The sequence below is a fragment of the Dermacentor albipictus genome, chromosome 4 (assembly GCF_038994185.2).
Source record: "Dermacentor albipictus isolate Rhodes 1998 colony chromosome 4, USDA_Dalb.pri_finalv2, whole genome shotgun sequence".
Classification (NCBI taxonomy): Eukaryota; Metazoa; Arthropoda; class Arachnida; order Ixodida; family Ixodidae; genus Dermacentor; species Dermacentor albipictus.
Window position 1 is genome coordinate 160,649,483 of NC_091824.1, and position 19,487 is coordinate 160,668,969.

Consider the following 19,487-nt stretch of genomic DNA (forward strand, 5'->3'; position numbering starts at 1 on the left):
CCTAAGCCGCTACGTCTTGATGAGTGGTCCCCAGTGTAGGGTAGCAAACCGGACGCTCGTCTGGTTGACCTTTCCTCTCCCTTGCTCTCTCTCTCTCTTGATGAGGGGTGCAAAGCGAAGAGCCTAATATTAAGTGAAAAAAAAAAACTAAGTGTATTTTATGTCGAGTGGCTAGAACACTGTCTGCGGCTACTCGGGAACCTTACCTTATTTGCATACACTGTAAGTATTGAAAACTTGACATCATATTCAATGAACACATGTCACGGAATGACCAGGGTAAAACGATGTCGTCGAGATTGTGTGTAGGAATAATGAACCGTCGTCGACAGACGCTACCAGCTGCAATAAAAAGATTACTATACGACGCCCTTTTTAACTCTCACCTATGTTACTGGTGATTGTATGTGGTATAACTACAATAGCTAATGTATCCAAACTGAGCATCTTAAAGAAAAGAGTGGTTCAGGTAATTTCAACCGCTTCCTTCCTAGAACACACCGCCCCTCTTTTCAAAAAACACATGATCGGTAAAATAACGGAGTTATATAGTTACAAACTACTATGCTCTTACAAAAAGGAAGCACTCGGCAAATCTGATATCTTGCGAACCTCGAGCGAAACTCTGTTTCCTATCGTTCCCGAAATCAGCCGCCTTGGCACATTCAATTTTCACGTAAGCACTACGGATCGTTTCATTGCACATATTTACTAGCAGTGCATCCACTGTGGTACAAATCCGCGCGTGTGAAAAACATTATTATAGATCACATGCTCTGTTTGCTTATTTTTCTTATAATTTGTTATGCTAAAGGTTACAAGCGCTGTGCTATTGTGAGCAATATGAGGGGGAACACGTGAACGCATGGCAAATAGCCTCGAAACGGAGTTATAGTGATACGTGGATGACACTGCCAACAGCATAGGGGAAAGGCGGGCGCCCTTCGGCTAACTGATGGCACTCCCACCGCGCCGGCGTTTGTGGGAAACGGCCGCTTGCGGCATTTCACTGGCCGCCAATAGCCGATAAGACGGTTACGTGCGCAGTGACTTGCAGAGTGTCAGTTTTCTTTCAGTCACACTTTTTTTCTTTTTTTCTTTTCTCGAGTGCGCAGCTCTTAGGTGCCCGTTCCTGCGCTTAGCGTAAGGTATTTTTTTATATACCCCCGTCGAAATCCATGTATATCTTATGAAGCGCATCGTGTCACGCGTTCGAAACAGATGGACAGATTTTCCAGGGAACTAGCTCTCGAACATTTACGCTTCAAAACAAATAGTGCTGCTATTGGCCACGCTTTGGTGCCGAAAGTTATCGGTAACCGCAATATGAAAACACGTTGGCGGGCTAGTTGGTTTGAATTCATGATGAGAATACGTAACAGCAACTGAACGAGGACGTAGAAAGGAACAGAGCGTTGTCTCGGTGTATCTGTTTTTTTTCTACGTGCAGTCGGGCTTCGGCATTCTATATATATCTCGCAATACGAAACAGCTTAATCAAAGTGCGCTGGCGATGCGAAGTTCCGCACTTTGTGTATACAGACGCATGGTGGTGGGAGTGCCAACAGTAATTAGAACAGCGTCTTCCTTTCCACTTTGTTTCCAACGGCGGTCGCCGCATATCGCCCATAGCAGTGTTCGAGGCTATCTGACACGCGCTCCTGTGTACCCGTTCATATTCCACGTGATAGTACCCTGTCGCCACCGGCGATGAGTCGCTGTGGCTCTGTCAAGCTGTCATTAGGCACGCGGTCACGTTTTTTGGCTGTAAGTGTTATTTTGGTGAAAATGAAATTGATTGATTGATTGATTGATTGATTGATTGATTGATTGATTGATTGATTGATTGATTGATTGATTGAAATTCCCATCGGTGGAGCGAATATTTTTAATTTTGGTTTTCCCTACTTTAGAGACATCTTACACGTGAAATTTGGCTGGCTTCCCTCTGCACTACACCAATATTTTCGTGAGTTGTAACTAGACTCGCAATGGGTGTCATTGGATAGTAAATTTCCCTTCCTGATTCCGAACTACAAGCATGCGAATAAGTATTCGCTGCTTAAAATTTTAAGTACCTAAGAAAATGCACCTATGCATTGTAGGCACATAAATGCCTCTAACTGAAAAGTGTATAAATCCAAACAAGACAGCATTTAAAAGGACGACACATACATGCATTATATAGCTTTCGTTAATCAATTGTTCTCGAAAAAGGGTCGCACAAGCCTTGAACATCCCTTGTTCAGCCACTCTTGATGGTTTCCATATGTATGGACACACTTGCTAAAGAGGAGGTCCCCATTGAGCAACGTCCAGACGAAGTTTATTTACACATGAACAGGGCTGACAGCGCTTAAACGTGTTTCGACAGCGACTATTCAGTATAGCGTGTCTTCATTTCCTAGACGCGTGGTTCACGGTATACGCACATAGAACAGCAAAACTGAAAAGCAACACCAACTATTAACATGTTATCAACTCTCTTCCCGCATACGTGGCTTGTTTTCAAAACGGAAGCAATAATATTCAAAGGTGCAGGGTGTTTGTTTAGGCATATCCGTGCGTGCACTGGTACACGCTCATCCTATGAGGTGCGGCTCAGAACTGACTGTTTTGTCTCGAATTTGGACTAGTGGCGCCGAGTTCATGCTCACTTCCTTCTTACCTTTAAGAATAAAAAAATGCGCTTTTGTATTTAAATAGCAGAAATATGTAAACACAGCTACCATTCTTGTCTGCAGAGAGGAACGTGTGGTTGAAAAGGCTGTTAGGACAGAAAACTTCTTTCTGTTAATGGTTTTCGGTTCGGCTTCGTGTGTGAGGAGAAGGTCCTAATTGCAGCTGCTGCGAGAGAGTGGCTGTGTATGCAGATATAGAACAACATTCACAGCGTAGAATTACTTTTCAGCCCTCCACCCCTTTTGTTGTAGGCAGTCTCCTAATTATGAAGACAATGAATGTCATTACCAAAGGCTTCTGACGACAAGCGACTGGAGAATACAAAGACGGGAACAAAAGCTTTTTTTTATCCCCTATCGTTGTGCGTCTGATTAGCGTCGGCTGTTATAGTTGTCCTCTAGCGTGTTTTCAATATTGGTATTCGTACTTCCCCACTAATCTCCATATTATCGGGGTACGTGGTTAGAAGAAAAGGAAAGGAGGGTTGTAGTGCAATTCATTATCAGAAAATAAGCTTTGTTAATTTTGACACTCTACGGCTGCGAGCTGGCCAGGATGAGATCAGCTGGGTAATGTTCGGGACACTGTTTACATTGGGTAAACTTCCGCCATTGCATAGAACATGGAAGGACGTTTCCAGGCTTTTCATGGAATCGCTGGCTTGTGTGTGAGGGCTAAGATCATCTATTTTAACAAGTTCTGAAGAAAAAAGAAACTATGTAATAAATGCTCCACTGTTAATTTTCTTTATCTCTACAGATAGCTAGACTTACAAAACTATACTTGGTCGCTCCGAAAAGAAAGGAGGCTACTACATAATGAACGTGATTAAATTATTTGCAGTGCAGAGGTACACGTGAACAAACGTTCTGAAATGCAGTTCTGAGTAACGGTGCTCCAGAGACCGCAACCACGTCGTAGTGTGTTAATTTTCGTGAGGCTCGAGTAAGGGTACTGCATATAAATGCATCTGCTTATTTTTCAGTGCAGGTATTGAAGGTTACAAACGGGTGCGGAGCAGAGTAGAATATATCGATAAATTCAGGACCTGTTAGCATTGTTAGCACGATACTGATGGCTTGTCCTGCGAGATTCTTAAACGTTTAGCTTCGACCCCGTTCTCGTTATGTGAAGCTCACAAGTTTGAATATATTAACAATGAAATCAAGGCATATGTTTCGGCGATTTCAGTCCTACGTTGTCACAAAAAAGTTAGGATATATTGCGGGAAATAAATCATTACTACATGGTAGCAAAAGGTAAGGCAATGTAACGCAGTTCTATAAGTGCCTTAATTCAAGCTTGCTCAAAGAGGCTATTCAACAACCGAGTTTGTACAACCGAGCCAGTTGTTTGTCTTTGCACTTCTATGCGGTTGCGTGCGAGAAGAAGCAAAGCACTAAATCAAATCGTTATGTGATCGTGAAGACACAGTAAACCAGAATTTACTACCATCTCATGGGTGTACACTTACAAGGAGTTAAATATATGTTCAAAATATCGCGTGTTTCTGCGACCAGTGTCTCGAGTTAAAAAAAAAGTAAGGCAATTCGAGAAAAATTATAATATTACTGACCAATTTCCTAGTACTGACGGGCATCAGAATTACGAAATAATCGCTGATAGGATTATTAATTACTAAAATTTCCCAATTTATATACACAAAATAATAACTTTATGGAGCTTTTTATCATTTCAGGGTTCAAGTCAGTCAGTTCTCAAAGCATGCCCTTTTAAGTTTTTGCTTAGTACAGGTTCCCGCAAGTGTACATTCAAAAGGTTCCCGACAACGCCTTGCTTTCTCAGTAAATATTTCTTCGTACTGTTGTTTTCAGTGGACCGCGCCGGGGCAAAACATATTTCATCTTTTTTTTTTCGGTAATGCTTCTGGACGGCTCTTGTCAACATGGCTATCTCGCCGAGCTGTTGGTCTCAAGATTCCAAATAAATGAATGCCTTGACAGCTGATCGGTTTCAATACGAGAAGCACTGGAAGTAGGCTTTTTCACAATATTGGGTCACCTTACAAAAGCTGGCGGACCTCCCGCTCACCGCACCATTGAACCGAGTGTAGAAATACGACCAGCGAGCATGCAGTAATAAAGAGATGGTAGCACGAATAACGGCACCAGTTCATGCTTTAATTTCACCTCTGTCAACCATAATCATCATCATCATCATCATCATCATCATCATCATCATCATCATCATCAGCCTGGTTACGCCCACTGCAGGGCAAAGGCCTCTCCCATACTTCTCCAACAACCCCGGCCATGTACTAATTGTGGCCATGCCGTGCCTGTAAACTTCTTAATCTGATCCGCCCACCTAACTTTCTGCCGTCCTCTGCAACGCTTCCCTTCCCTTGGAATCCATTCCGTAACCCTTAATGACCATCGGTTATCTTCCCTCCTCATTACATGTCCTGCCCATGCCCATTTCGTTTTCTTGATATCAACTAAGATGTCGTTGACTCGCGTTTGTTCCCTCACCAAACCTGCCCTTTTCTTATCCCTTAACGTTACACCTATCATTCTTCTTTCGGTAGCTCGTTGCGTCGTCCTCAATTTGAGTAGAACCCTTTTCGTAAGCCTCCAGGTTTCTGCCCTGTAGGTGAGTACGGGTAAGACACAGCTATTTGTGTCTTATTTATGGTTATGTGTCTAACCATAATGTGTGTGCTAAATGAGATGTGCAGGCAAGAACATGGGGATAATTTCGACGATTCCCTATTTTTCAATAAAAGAAAAAAAACATGGCAGACATAAATCTCTATGTTAACCCACAAATAAACCAGGGTTTGGACATGTTTTAACACAAAACGAGTCTTGCTTTTTCTCCTAAATAATTTTTAAAGTGACAAGCGCTCGTTCGCCGCGTACCTCCGCTTAGAGCAAGGCATTCCTGTACAAAGGGTCCATAGTGCCAAATGGCACTGCGAAATGTCATTAAAAGAGACCTTAAAACACCAGTGGGATGCCCTTGTTTCAAGAGAAAAGCGCAGTCAATGGCACGCTTTGCAATAACAAGCAAACCTCGCGACAAGAATAGAAAGCAAATGACCTACCTCAAGCCGTAAAGTTAAGCGTTTTGTGACGCAGTCACAAACCGCGGAGGAGTTCGGCAATTTTTACTTTTATCTCACGCGCACTGGCAGCTTAAACTTAACAAAATACAACACAACCCATTTTCGTAGGAAGGGCTTTCGGTGTTACCGCATGATGGACTTCATAAGAAGAGAAAAGCCTAAAATATTTATGACAAATAAAAATCTGATGTTCCCCCAGAGCAAATAACTACGAAGATTGTAATTTCTTAAGAAGTTCGGCATTTCTACGTGAATTTTTACTTAAGTAGCTCTACTGGCATTTTAAATTACCCAGCTTAAGCTTTTTTTTTCTTTTTGCCAGTGAACACTTTGAGGTCATTGTTTTGTTGCTTTAGGCTTTCTTGAGTTACCAGAAGCCTTTCTCTCGCGTTTTGTCTCCGTAGAGAACAAAGTACAAAGGAAAACGAGCATCTTGAAGAAAGAAAATAATTACAAAGAAAGCCAACCGCTGTTAGAAGGTCTAATAATCAAGTCACTTCAAGAAGCATTCACGAATGTTCGCTTCAGGTTTTTCATTTGCGCAAATGGTTGTATTGTTCCTTCTCATTTTTCTCTATATGACGAGACAACTTGCTGTGTGTTAGCTAGATTCAGTGATCAAAAACCTATTCAGGTAGTTAATGAATCTGGCACAAAACAAGAAAACATATTTCCTTTTTTCCATCAATATACCGCAAAAGTTATGACGGAGTGGCGAGAGAGAGTGAGAAAGACAGAAACAGAGAAATGAAAAGGGAAAGGTCAAAGGAAAGGTCAAAGGAAAGGCCAAAGACGTGCCCGGTTAACTACCCTACACTTAGGGAGGGGTACCCAGTGCAATGAAGGTTGCTCTTCTCAACGGTCTGCAGCGATGTTCATAGCCTACTTACTTTCGTTACCCAAAATTTTGGTAGGACATTGAGAAAATGCAATTGACCCATCATAATCCAATTTCCATTTTTATAGAGCTTCGCGTGTCATGGCAGCACAAGAGGGGCAAAAAAAAGAAAGAAACGAATAAATTTGGCGCATTGGAGCGACAACTTCTTTTCGCGAGGTTGGAGGAAATAAAAAAAAGCAGTTATTGATTTCGAGTAATTGCCTCACGTTCGCGGGCACGCATTCACCAGAGCGTTTTAGTTCAAAACTTCTGGATTCCTTTAAATGTCACATTTTTTTTCGCGCGTCCCTTCAGGCATCAAATAAGCTTGGCTGTTTTTGTCTGATGTCTTCCATTCTACTGTCGGGAGCACAGCCGCAGATCATTCATTCTGCTGAGGGCCTTTGCCAATTTTTGACACTTATGCCTCTGGGCTCGCGCAAGACTGCGATAGACAGGGCGATAACATTACTCAAATGTATGCTTTCAACCATTCATTATGCTTAATATATATAAAGGGTGTCCCATGCAACTTGAGCCAAACATTAAAAATTTTCAAAAGCCGCGTAGCTGGACAGAGCCAATGTAATGTTGTTCGCATAGCTTGGACAAACTCGGATTATTTTGTCATTCCGCCTAATCAGAAAATTTGTCTTAATTAATTAATCAACTTCTCAAATATTAAAATGAGTCGGAAAGTGTGGATGAGAAAACTGTAGAGCAACATGAAAAACTCCCGATACAGCTTTTTGTTGCTCAATACATACTACATAAAACTGTTTTTTCGAGCGTCAAAGAAGCCCGCTAATACACGCAAAATTGCCACGCAACCGGCCGCTCGAGGCCCTTTGATCATGTTTACACACACACACGCAACTTACACACCCTGCTTACACACACGCAACTGGCCACTTGAGGCCCTTTGATCGTGTTTACATATTGTTCAAGAGACATGCTTACCGGTGCCTAAGTGGGAAGCACTTCAATCGCCAAAGCGTGGTTCTGGTTTTCCATTAGGCGTGATGACATTGCGCAGGTTTCACTTTATGCGTACACATAGAGTTCTCGCGGAAGCAGGAAGCGGGAAGACTTTATTGATTATTCAGAGGGAAGAGGGGAATAAGGAAAAGAGCAGGGTGGGAGGGAAGTGGCTGCGTGGGTCCCTATTCCAGGACACCAGTGATCCTGGCCACTCTCTCCGCCCGGTTCAAGAGGCCCCCTTGGGGTCCCCAGCCCCGGCCGGGCAAGCAGGATCCCCCACGGCTCCCTATTGTGCGTAAGCATCTCAGGCGAGTTTGCTTCTAGTGACTGCCATGCACTGCACGGTGGACAAGCGCCGGCATGTAGTGTGGGATTCATGTGGTGTGCTCTTCCCTAGTCTAGATAGGTGTGTGTTGGTAACCTTCTGCATGCGCAGGCTTCTGTACCCCCACTTGCGGCAACATGCGTGTTCTGGCCGCAAGGCGCTGGCAGCCATCACCTGCATCGAAAAGCTACGTAGTCGAGGGCTTGAAATGTCGTCAGAAAAGTGCGCAGCGACAGCATTTGCAAAGAGAGATATCCAGTGGTATGACCTGAAGGTAGAAGGCCCCGACATACTCCATGTTATCATCAGAGATTCCTGGGCATGACTTTTGACTAACAGCTGGCATGCTAGCCACATATACATCTAAAATAGAACTTTGTATTTTTTACTCACATCTTGCGAATGCTTTACTGCATTTTTGGCGGGCATTTTGCTGAATTCTTCCTTATATTATATGCAGCGTATTGCGAAGATCTCTTCTGATGCAGCATTCCCGCCTTGCATGACCTCGCCCGAGCGAAACCATAGGAACGAATGCAAGAGAGAACATTAAAGATATGTCTTGGAAAGCAGACGCCTTTCGGTACAAATTTTACATATGCAGGATTTAAATCAAGCTCGTGCGCGATATGTTGCCAGAGTCACTAAACGCCTTCGTACACTTTTTGAAGTTCTCCATCTGCCCCGGTCTCGTTATCACAGTCATTCTGCGTATTTACTACCTCCTTCGAAGTTACACGCTTGGCCCATCATTGCAACCGCGCCAGATATAAAATGCACAAATGAAGCACACGCGCGAGCATGAAGTATTTCTTGCGCTGCGAAAGAACTCATGCCACTACGAACAATGTAGTCACATCTATATTGATCGCTCTTTCCGAACTGATCAAGCTGCCATAGCTGCATGGATTCCATCAAGAGGCGTTACTATTTCCACGAAACTCAGCCACCGGCCATCTACCATTGCCACGGAGCCGCCTACACTGCGTAAAGCTTTCCTAGAATCTTAACGAAGCCAGTGAGCTCTTGGAAAATATATAGAGACACACGTGCTGCCATGTTATCATTAACGTCTCTGCGCGCCAATGACCAGCTTATGAATGACGTCACGCTCTGTACTTGCACGCTCTCTACTTGCACGCTCTGTACTTGCAAATGGTCACTAAGCAAGAGGAGTGTTCTTCGAAAATGCCAATGCAAGCTTCGCTAAAACCGATCGGCACAGTGCGTAGGAGCCACACATTTATTTTCACTTCTTTTCTTCAGTTAAATTCTCTACGGAGTTTCGTAAATGATGATCTTGGATGATTAACATGTCATATAATTGGTTGAGCTACGACATCGTCAACACCGCGCATTTATTGTTTCCCTTTTAGCCTGTGTGCCGCTAAATAAAGCGCCATTTCTGTCATAGGGAAAACTCCAGACACAAAACGTAATGTTGTGGACACATTGCGGTCTGATGTTTCTGCGCCTCCCGGGCTGCCTCCTACTATCCCTGCGTCCCGCATCTCTGACCGAGTGCTTAGTCACCACACAAACGATGTAGGCCGGAAGAAAAACGTGTCCGGCTCCTCTGATGGACGCCCACAGGACACCAACGAGCGTCGCCATCAGAGAAGCGCTAGACAGGGTGTAGACGAGCTGCACTTTATCACCTACAGCCGCAACTGAGAGTCTATACCGGTGATTCGCAAAGAGTTCTCGGCGATAAAATTCATCTTAAGTGAAAGCGGCATTCTGTCGGACGCTTCTCTTCTTTAATGTGGCTTCGGTCGGATAGGCATTAAGTGCAAGTGGAGAAAGAGCTCTTTTGTCGTTAACGGAGCCCATGGTGGAGGCCGAAGTTTAGCACAGAGAAAAATAAACTGCAAAACGAAACGCTCTGGACGTAGGTAATACAAACTTTTGGTAATGCGCTCAGTGTGCGTACTCTCGCGGTCTCTGGTTCTATGTTTCGGGTACCTCTTAAATTTTTTCTGTAGCGGCATGGCGAACCATCTGTATACTGCTACATATTGTGTTTTCGTCAAGAGGAAAGAAAATGAACATCCAGCTCTTATATGTGGGTGAATCGTTGTTTCTACAAATTCTAGGAATAATAATACTGTTCCACTGCAGTGCTTGCAAGTTGCACTACTTAGGCAGAAAGAAAATAATAATAATAATAATAATATGAAATAATAATAATAATAATAATAATAATAATAATAATAATAATAATAATAATAATAATAATAATAATAATAATAATAATAAGCAAAGGTGTTTATTAAGGTGCCCAGGAACAACCTCGAGGGCATTGATGCTGGTGCACTCGGCAAAAGAATGCACAGGAAGAACAATGCAAGCTAACACAAACATACACTCATACACACGTGCGCACATATAAAATAATAATAATAATTTCCCGAATACACATTTTAACAGAGTATAAAATGTGTACGCGAAGAGAATACAAAGAAAAAGTGTAGAAACAGAAGCAAGGATTACAGAATGACAAAACATTCAACAGATATGAGAGTTTTTGTTCAGTTATTGAAATACCTCTGCAACTCCTTTCAGGAAAATATTAAAATTAGGCATGAAGATATCCAGGCACTCTAAATGGGCGTTCCATGTCGCCTGTACTCTAGATAGAGGGTCACAAAAATCTGAAGGCTGAAGGCGCGCTGTTTCCTTGTGCTTTTCTGTGGAATGTAAAGGCGCACATTAGAAAGCGAGTGCGAGCAGCAGATTTTTCCATGTATTAATTTGTGAAGAAAAAGAACATCCGATTTATTGCGTCTGCAGGCGAGGGTAGGTAACATGAGTGTCTGTCTTAGCTCTATGGAGATGGAAAGCTTTTGACAGAGTCGATACGTAAATAGATATATGAACCTTTTTTGCATATTTTCGGGAAGTTCACAATTTGACCTACAAGTGCCGCCGAAACCACGGAGTCAAAGCAGCGCCGAACCCCTCCGTCTTCTGGCAGTGATTCTATATATTGGGCACCCATTGCGCACACAAGAGCCGATAACCGAGGTGGTCATGAATTATGGTGTGAACCGAACTCTGACTGATGTTCCCACACTCTGCCATTTCATCAATGCTTATCCTCCATTCTTGTCTAATTTCATCAACCTTTGCAATTGTGCTGGTGGTGATCGCACGGTGGCTTTGGCCCGGTCTTGGATCGTCTTTGAAACTTTCACGTCCTTTTTTGAACCGTTTGCTCCAACGCTTTCATTATGTCACGCAACCCTGTTCAACCCCTATGTATGGGAGCATTAAAGAGCATTTATCCTCACACCTGCTTTTCACTCTTGTAACTGAGAGATGCCTGTGTGCTACGCGCGTGCCTCGCACATAATGAATCGAACCATTATTGAGCGGGGTGGTTTGGCTCACTTTCATTTTACTCGCCCTCGTACATTATAAATGCGAAGATACCGTCCAAAAAAAGCCAAAAAGTGTTACCGGAAACAAAGTTCACTGCACGTATATAGGAAACCTCGCAACAAGATATTTAACTATGCGCATAAGTATACAATAAATCTACGTATCTAAGAAAAAGTCGCTATATATAATGCGTCAAACAAGGCAAATAAACATGTTGTGCAACCACAAATTCTCAGATCGCAGCCCTCCTTATCTCCCCTCCACCTGATTTATCGCGCGCAACAGGAGGCGCCGCGCTTCCTACCCGTTTGTCTCCCTTGCGCACCGAAGACGGAGCCACCATCGTCGGCTCCCCCACGGCACCTTCCCTCCTCACCCCGCCTCCACCTACGCTTTCACTCGAACATACAGCGTACGGCGCGCGGTCACGATGTTATCGCCTTGGGCTTTATACGGAACATGAGTGCGATGGCGACGACAGGAATGCGCCTGGAATGTCCACAACATTGCTATCGCAACAATATAATAAGTGTATCCGGCAGTTAAGCGTGCCGTGGCGCATTACATTCCGCAAAAGGAAAAATAACAAAATCGAACTTTTAGCATGCGACAATTTGCTGCGCTGCAACAATGTATTTTTTTTTTCTTTTGTGGGGTGGGGGCACCGAAGTGAAAAAAGAAACGCGAAGGAAAGCATGTTGGCCACAAACGAATGCCTACTTTGGGCACCTAATGTGGCTACCAAAGAAATATAGAAGAAAACGCGAAGAGCTTGGTCCACAGAGAGCCCATACGCGTACTGCTCGGTATCCTAGACGGGCGACAGACAGACAGACAATAAACTTTAATGAGGTCCTGAGGGACTAGCCGGTGGAGACCCGTTGGGGCCCTCGGCTCGCCGCTGGCTGCTCCCATGTCGGAATCGGGAGGCCAAGCCTCTCCGCTCTTTCACGGGCCCTCTGGACGGCCATGGACTGGAACTTGAGTTGCGTGCTAGATATGGCCTCGTCTCAGTCCTGTTCGCTGGTGAGGGACGTATCCCGTAACGCAGGACACTGCCAGAGCATATGAGGTAGCGTGCTAACCTCCCCACAATCCGGGCACTGTGGGTCAATTTCTGGATAAATCCTGCTTAAGAAACTTCGCGAGGGATATGACCTCGTCTGAAGCATCCTAAGCGTGATCGATTGTGATCTGCATAGATTTGGATGTGGAGGCGGGAAGCGCCTGCGTTCCTCTTTATAATGGGAGACAATCTCGTGAAATGTTAATAACGGGTCGCTGTGGCCTAGCTCCTCCGGATCCAATGTAGCCCCATCGGAGACGGGCGAGACAAAATTTTCCTGGGGAGGTTGCACTCCAGCGAACGCGTTGCAATCCGTCGAGTCCCGTATTGATGCTGCCGAGCGACCATTGTTTCCTTTTCTCGTCTGCTAGCCGGAAAGCGTCCAAAACTCTGCCAGGTGAAAATCCACTCAGCCAGAGAAAAACGAACGCGCATCGATGTGTGCCGCGCGGTGGTCGGGGCAACACGAGAAAAATGCATGCGCTCTGACTGGGTCGGACCACCCGCGGGTAGCGAGAAAAAAAAAGTCAAAGTAAAAAAAATAAATAAAAACGTAGTTACCTTTGCTGGCTTCAGTGTCTTGACATGGGTGCTTTGGCGCAGGTGAAAAGAAAGTTGATGTTCTTTTCTGTGACATGACGGCACAAATGAATTACCATAAGGCTTCCTCTGATCGGACCTGGCTGCGTGCTTTGTCAACTTGTTTGGTAGTGTGTTGATTTGGCTTGTCTAGTTGTATCGTCCGATGTACAACTTTAGAAAATCAATGCACCTCTGGTATCAGATGTTTATATGAACATAAAACCCACGAAGTTCCAGAATTGAAAATCTAAAGCACGTCTTTGAATATGTTAAGGCACCTTTCGCTTCAAAAGTTGATGAAACCTTTATACCCACAATGTTGCGGAATCGAAATCCATGCGCTCCGTAGACTCCGCGAGATGCCTCGACGAGCCCGCTTGCCATCAAAACTCACTTGAAGTTTTGTGCTCAGATGTGGCTCGGATGTGATTTTGTGCTCGGATGTGACTCCCGGTGCGTGGACGTTGCCGCGAAATCCAGCCTGATTTCGCGATGTTCGCTCTGAAATGTCTTTTCGAGGGTGAAAAATACATTCTAGACGAAATCCACAATGATTTCCGGCGCTGGGAGTTGTTATGGTCGGCGCTGCATGACAGCACGAAAAAAGTTCGAGGGGGGGGGGGGGGGGGCAGAGAGGGCTGAAGCCGCATAAGCCCCCCCCCCCCCCCCCCCCCTTCCTGGCTACGCCCGTGATCTGTTTTACTAATTGTCGAAGTACTTCATTGTCTTTACTTCATGTTGTGACTGGCTCATGAAAGATCAAGAGAGGACATCTGATTTTGTTGCGCTTGTTTAGCTCGGTTGGCTCTACTTATTTGTGCTGCCTATCGCGTTCCAGCGCCAATGAAGCGGCAAAAACACAGCGTTTCAGCAGCGTCTCAGCAGCGCCTCAGCAACGCCACACTCGGCCCCTTTCGCAGATCGCTTTTAGAGATACGGGCCCGCGCGTCTCTTTTCGACACGAAATAAGCGTCCAGAACACAAAGCGCGAAGCTGTATCAGCAGTCGGCACTCTTTGTCGGCATCGCAGATCGCATTCAAGGTACGGTCGCCACACCGTCACCGCACTCAAGAAGGTACTGTTCGCATACATTGAGACCAAACAAAGACAACGCCATGGAATGTATTACTCGGTCGACAAAAAGCAGGTGCGTTTTACGACGACTTAATTGAAGGTGGCCACGAAAGTTGTAAATAAACGCAGCGTGAACATGCGCCACTTATGAGAGCTAAAAACTAACGAAACCGCATACGACATGGCAGCATCCGAGATTAGTGGTGAGCGAAGAATCGCTCGCTTACCTCACAGAGCCCGGACCACTGTGTTGGGTTCAAATCAGCCCAGCTCATTCTTTGAAGTCATACCTTCCTCCGCACCGCATTTTGCTTCGCAAATGGAATTCGGAAGAGTTGCTTGCTGTCAGTTTCATGTGTGGTTCATCTGAAGGCACAGCAACACGACCTCACGAAGACGGAACTACGCTACAAAAGCACAAAGGAGGCGCGAAACGTGGCATGTGCGTATGCCACTCGCAATGTTTGCACTGCTATACCAGTGGAAGCAAAAAAAGCAAGAAAATAAAGCGCACGACGGCTTTCGGCCAATGGGAGGGCTGAGCGTGGAGGGAACGCGCAGGTGGACGCGGACGGTGGCAATCTTCAAAGGATGGCGTTACTCTTGTTTTTTTTACTGAGGGGTTTTACCGGTAGCAACTGCGTATTTCGTGACGGGCGCAAGGGGAATTAACGACCGCCGCACAATCTCGCGCGCGATAGAGAGGAAAGCGGGCAGGCAACGTGGAATGAAGGGGGAAGGGGGGGGGGGGCGACTTCCACTCCGCCAACAAGAGCCTACCTAGCATGGCCGCCCGAGGTCGCACATGCCGTATCTCGAAAGGGATCTGCCGACGACTCATACCTTTGTGTGCGCTGTGTGCTCGTCGTCCTTACATTGAAGCGATAAATAGAACGGTCGCTGCGCTCGCTGCTGCTGCCGCACTTGCTCACACGAGCGTTTTGACAGCGAGTGTCCGCGCTGATCGAGTGCGATGCGTTCATGTTTGCTCGTGCACGCTCACATCATACTTGTTAATTCAGTTCGTAAGCGAATGTTTCCAAGTTTATACGGCCAATAAAACTACTATTCTTATTTCGTAAAGCTGTCTACTAGTTTGCTATCGGAATCGATGCTTCGCCTTTCGGGCGAAACCAAATGATAGCGAAATGATGGGGCAGGCGCGGCAACATTCAGAAATTCACTATGCCACTTGCAAACATGATGCTGAATATACACCGTTTCATGAAACCGTACGGTATGTGGTAGTTGGAGCTCGCACCGGACGAACAACGGTCGAATTCACAGAGCTATTTACATATAAGAATGGTTCGGCTCTGGGCAATGCACATTTTCTGTCCATTCATGACGGTGAAATGTACGGAAAGAAAGCAAACGGTTCTACGAGCAACAGGCAGCGAGAGAGAGAGAGAGAGAAAGAGAGAGATTTACAGAAGCATCACATTTACGTCAAACCAAAGGTGCAAGTTGAACCTAGCTCTAGCTTTCAACAAGCGCACCAGCTATGGCTTCCACGATGCCCCATGATTTCGAGCGCTGTCGTCAAACCACGCCAGCAGTACTCTTCAGAACTCGGAGGATCAAAATTCAGTAGAAATTTTCTGAGGATCTTACACTGTTCAATGGTAGAGGCTCGTAAAGCTGCCTGTAGTTCTTGAATCCGCACAGGCGCCAGTCTTCGTCTATACGAAATCGCACCGCTTAGAGAATCTCTTTCGCGGTCGCAAGACAAAAGTAGAGACATCAGCAGATAAGTACAGAGCGGGAGCATTTTTTCCCGCAAAAGCGTTGTTTCATTCGCTGGTTTACGAAGGGCTTAGCCAAAAACAACAACAAATGACATAAAAATTAAGCCATGCGATAAATATGCGTAAGCCGTCTTCTCGAGCGAAACTTTTTCACCTCGTCTCACACAGTCGGCCCTCGTCGCGATTACCGTGACGCCGTTATTCAAGTCTGTCTCTACACTTTGTCTTGACTCCTCTGGACGAGCTCTCAAGACGCATCCCGGATTTGTTTCCGCTGTCTGACCAGTTTTCCTTTGGTTTAGCAAATAAACTTCACTCAAGGTGCGAGGCACACTGCAATGTGCCCAGAACAAAACTTTTGTGGCTCGGCGACCGGAAAGTAAGTTTTTCTAAGTGTATGCAGACTCGACGTTGCTGTTCACGCCACGAGGAAGCATTCGCTCCTTCGCCTTTCTTTGCGCAATGCTCGCGTTGTCCTTTTATTCCGGTCTCAGTCACTGTCTGATGTGAATACGCCACCGTGAAGAAGGCCGCAGTGTTGCGGAGAACATATCAGTAGCAAAATAATGAAATTGCAACTAGCCTCTTACTAAGTGTCCGAGAGGCTGTTTCTAGGAACAGTTTTGGATAATAAGCAAAACTCAGACACTGCGATAGGGCGGGAACCGATATACGGTTCCCGCCCTATTAGAAGAAGGACACAATAGCACAGAGATCATAAGATTTATTAAGTTTAATCCAAATTGTACTGACCCCTCCTCCTCATAAAATGGGCAAATTGCTTACTATGTCTCTACATAAACGCCAAATAGAGGAAAGGATCATCAGTTCATTCGTGTTTCTACAGTATTGTTCGACATAGCGGCTGTTTGTAGCATGCTTAGGCTGTTATCTCCCGCACTTTCCTTTAATACGACTAACATTCTTTACCTACTTCAGACGTTTTGTACCTGCTACAAGACAGAAAGACCTGCCTGCCTGCCTACCTGCACTGCCCTGCCCTACACCACCTCCGTCCGTCCGTCCGTCCATCCATCCGTCCGTCCATCCGCCGTCCGTCCATCCGTCCGTCCGTCCGTCCGTCCGCCGGTCCGTCCATCCGTCCGTCCGTCCGTCCGTCCGTCTGTCTGTCTGTCTGTCTGTCTGTCTGTCTGTCTGTCTGTCTGTCTGTCTGTCTGTCTGTCTGTCTGTCTGTCTGTCTGTCTGTCTGTCTGTCTGTCTGTCAGTTCGTCCGTCGTTCGGCGCTGCTGTCTTGCTCCGTCCGTCCATCCGTCTGTCTGTCCATCTGTTTGTCTGTCTGTCTGTCCTTCCGTCCATCCGTCCGTTCCTTCGTCCGGCGCTGCTGTCTGGCTGCGTCTGTCTGTCTGTCCGTCCGTCCGTCCGTCCGTCCATCCGTCCGTCCGTCTGTCTGTCTGTATGTCTGTCTGTCCGTCCATCCGCCCGGCGCTGCTGTCTGGCGGCGTCCGTCCGTCCGTCCGTCCATCTGTCTGTCTGTATGTCTGTCTGTCCGTCCATCCGCCCGGCGCTGCTGTCTGGCGGCGTCCGTCCGTCCGTCCGTCCGTCCGTCCGTCCGTCCGTCCGTCCGTCCGTCCGTCCGTCCGTCCGTCCGTCCGTCCGTCTGTCTGTCTGTCTGTCTGTCTGTCTGTCTGTCTGTCTGTCTGTCTGTCTGTCTGTCTGTCTGTCTGTCTGTCTGTCTGTCTGTCTGTCTGTCTGTCTGTCTGTCTGTCTGTCTGTCTGTCTGTCTGTCTGTCTGTCTGTCTGTCTGTCTGTCTGTCTGTCTGTCTGTCTGTCTCTGTCTGTCTGTCTGTCTGTCTGTCTGTCTGTCTGTCTGTCTGTCTGTCTGTCTGTCTGTCTGTCTGTCTGTCTGTCTGTCTGTCTGTCTGTCTGTCTGTCTGTCTGTCTGTCTGTCTGTCTGTCTGTCTGTCTGTCTGTCTGTCTGTCTGTCTGTCTGTCTGTCTGTCTGTCTGTCTGTCTGTCTGTCTGTCTGTCTGTCTGTCTGTCTGTCTGTCTGTCCGTCCGTCCGTCCGTCCGTCCGTCCGTCCGTCCGTCCGTCCGTCCGTCCGTCCGTCCGTCCGTCCGTCCGTCCGTCCGTCCGTCCGTCCGTCCGTCCGTCCGTCCGTCCGTCCGTCCGTCCGTCCGTCCGTCCGTCCGTCCGTCCGTCTGTCTGTCTGTCTGTCTGTCTGTCTGTCTGTCTGTCTGTCTGTCTGTCTGTCTGTCTGTCTGTCTGTCTGTCTGTCTGTCTGTCTGTCTGTCTCTTCCACTAGGTAAGGCGGGTAGTTGGCTGTCACCGTGGTTGTTCCATCGTCATGCCTGCTTCATCTGACCCTCGTCACGTAGTCTACTCCAAAACAGTGGTCCAAGTTGTCTAATAGCTTGGGCCGCTATTTGGAAGCTCACGATCGCGATGCAGCCGTGGTCATGCCATCGTCGTCATTCGAGCTCTGTCATCCGGCTCTCGTCATGCTTTCGTTGTCCCGCCTTCATTGTCATACTAACAGCTGTTAGTGCAAAGAAATGCAAGACACGAGAGTGCTTGCATACGTTATATGCAGCAAATTAAGGCCATAATTAACCCACATACTTTTCCCCTTGGATATACAGGTTTATTTTTTTTAGTTGCAACAATGTTTTAAAAATAACCTGTGGCAGATTGCACAGTTATAATCCCTAACATAAATTACTCGATGAGCCAGCTGGCTATTACTTCTGCGAGAAACCAAAATGCATAAAAATACCATTATTACGGTAATGAAACTTTCATCATTGGTATTACGGTCACTTTTTCAATCTACGCGTTATAGCCGGCGAGTTCAGGAGGCATATTCACTTGGGACTAATTCTCATGACTACCAGTTTTGGGTTATTAAGTTTCAAAGTTTCTTAGGAAGCGCATTGGCTTTCCAGCTACTTCTTTTGGGAGGACGCTGTTTTCTGCATTGAAGGGGAAAAGTAAATGGAATACCAATGTATTTCGTCGCACACTTTGAAATTATCACAAAATTACTGCAGCTCGGAGAATTCGTTCCGAGTGGATACGCCTTGGGGACGTAACGGCTATAATTCGTAGATAAAAATATTGGCCGTAATTGTCAATAATTAAAAAAGTGAACTGACATACTTAGGTTAATTATTCAATTATGTGTTTTGATTTCTGGTCGAACTAATGGCCGCCCGATCTGGTAATTCAGATCAAGGATTAGAATTATGACATCTGCCACACACGTTTCTTAGAAACTTGTTGCAAGCACTATGAAGCAGGCAATTCATGAAGGTAGTGAGATAACAGGCGTTAAGTAATTATTCGCAAAAACTATAATTAAGCAGGAAACCTTCAAATTTCGAACTGAATTACACTTCCCGCCATCCACAGTAAAAGCTAACTATACATATGTAAGCTCGCCGAGGACGAAAGCGAATAAGGTGCTCCGTAAAAAGAAGTGTGGGGCTTTTCAGCAACAGTAATAAACAGTGATGGCTGTCTTGTTGGCCTGGTCACTTGTTCTGCTACAACATGCAAAAAAAAAAAAGAATATGCCTACACGGCTCAGATAAGTCACTGCGAACACGAGTGACCACCTGGAAGAGGGGGAGTTCTAGATCTGGTAACCTCTGGTGAACATGTTCACCTCGCGGCATGTTTGACATTCAACAACAAAAGTTTGTCGCTATAATTTTT

At 45.9% G+C, this 19,487-nt stretch overlaps 1 protein-coding gene across 12 annotated transcripts in view; it reads right to left on the bottom strand.

Moving 5' to 3' along the window:
- LOC135899990 (neprilysin-1-like) overlaps positions 1-19,487 on the bottom strand; it is a 702,442-nt gene that overhangs the window by 61,422 nt on the left and 621,533 nt on the right. For 2 of the 12 annotated variants that reach the window (XM_065429419.2, XM_065429415.2), the window contains exon 1: positions 14,291-14,543. The exons of 9 other annotated variants lie outside the window; for them this stretch is intronic. The gene's annotated coding sequence lies outside the window, so the exon portion shown is untranslated. Of the gene's footprint in view, positions 1-14,290; positions 14,544-14,906; positions 14,940-19,487 lie in introns of those variants that run through there. One more of the 12 variants, XM_065429418.1, reaches the window with a different exon arrangement.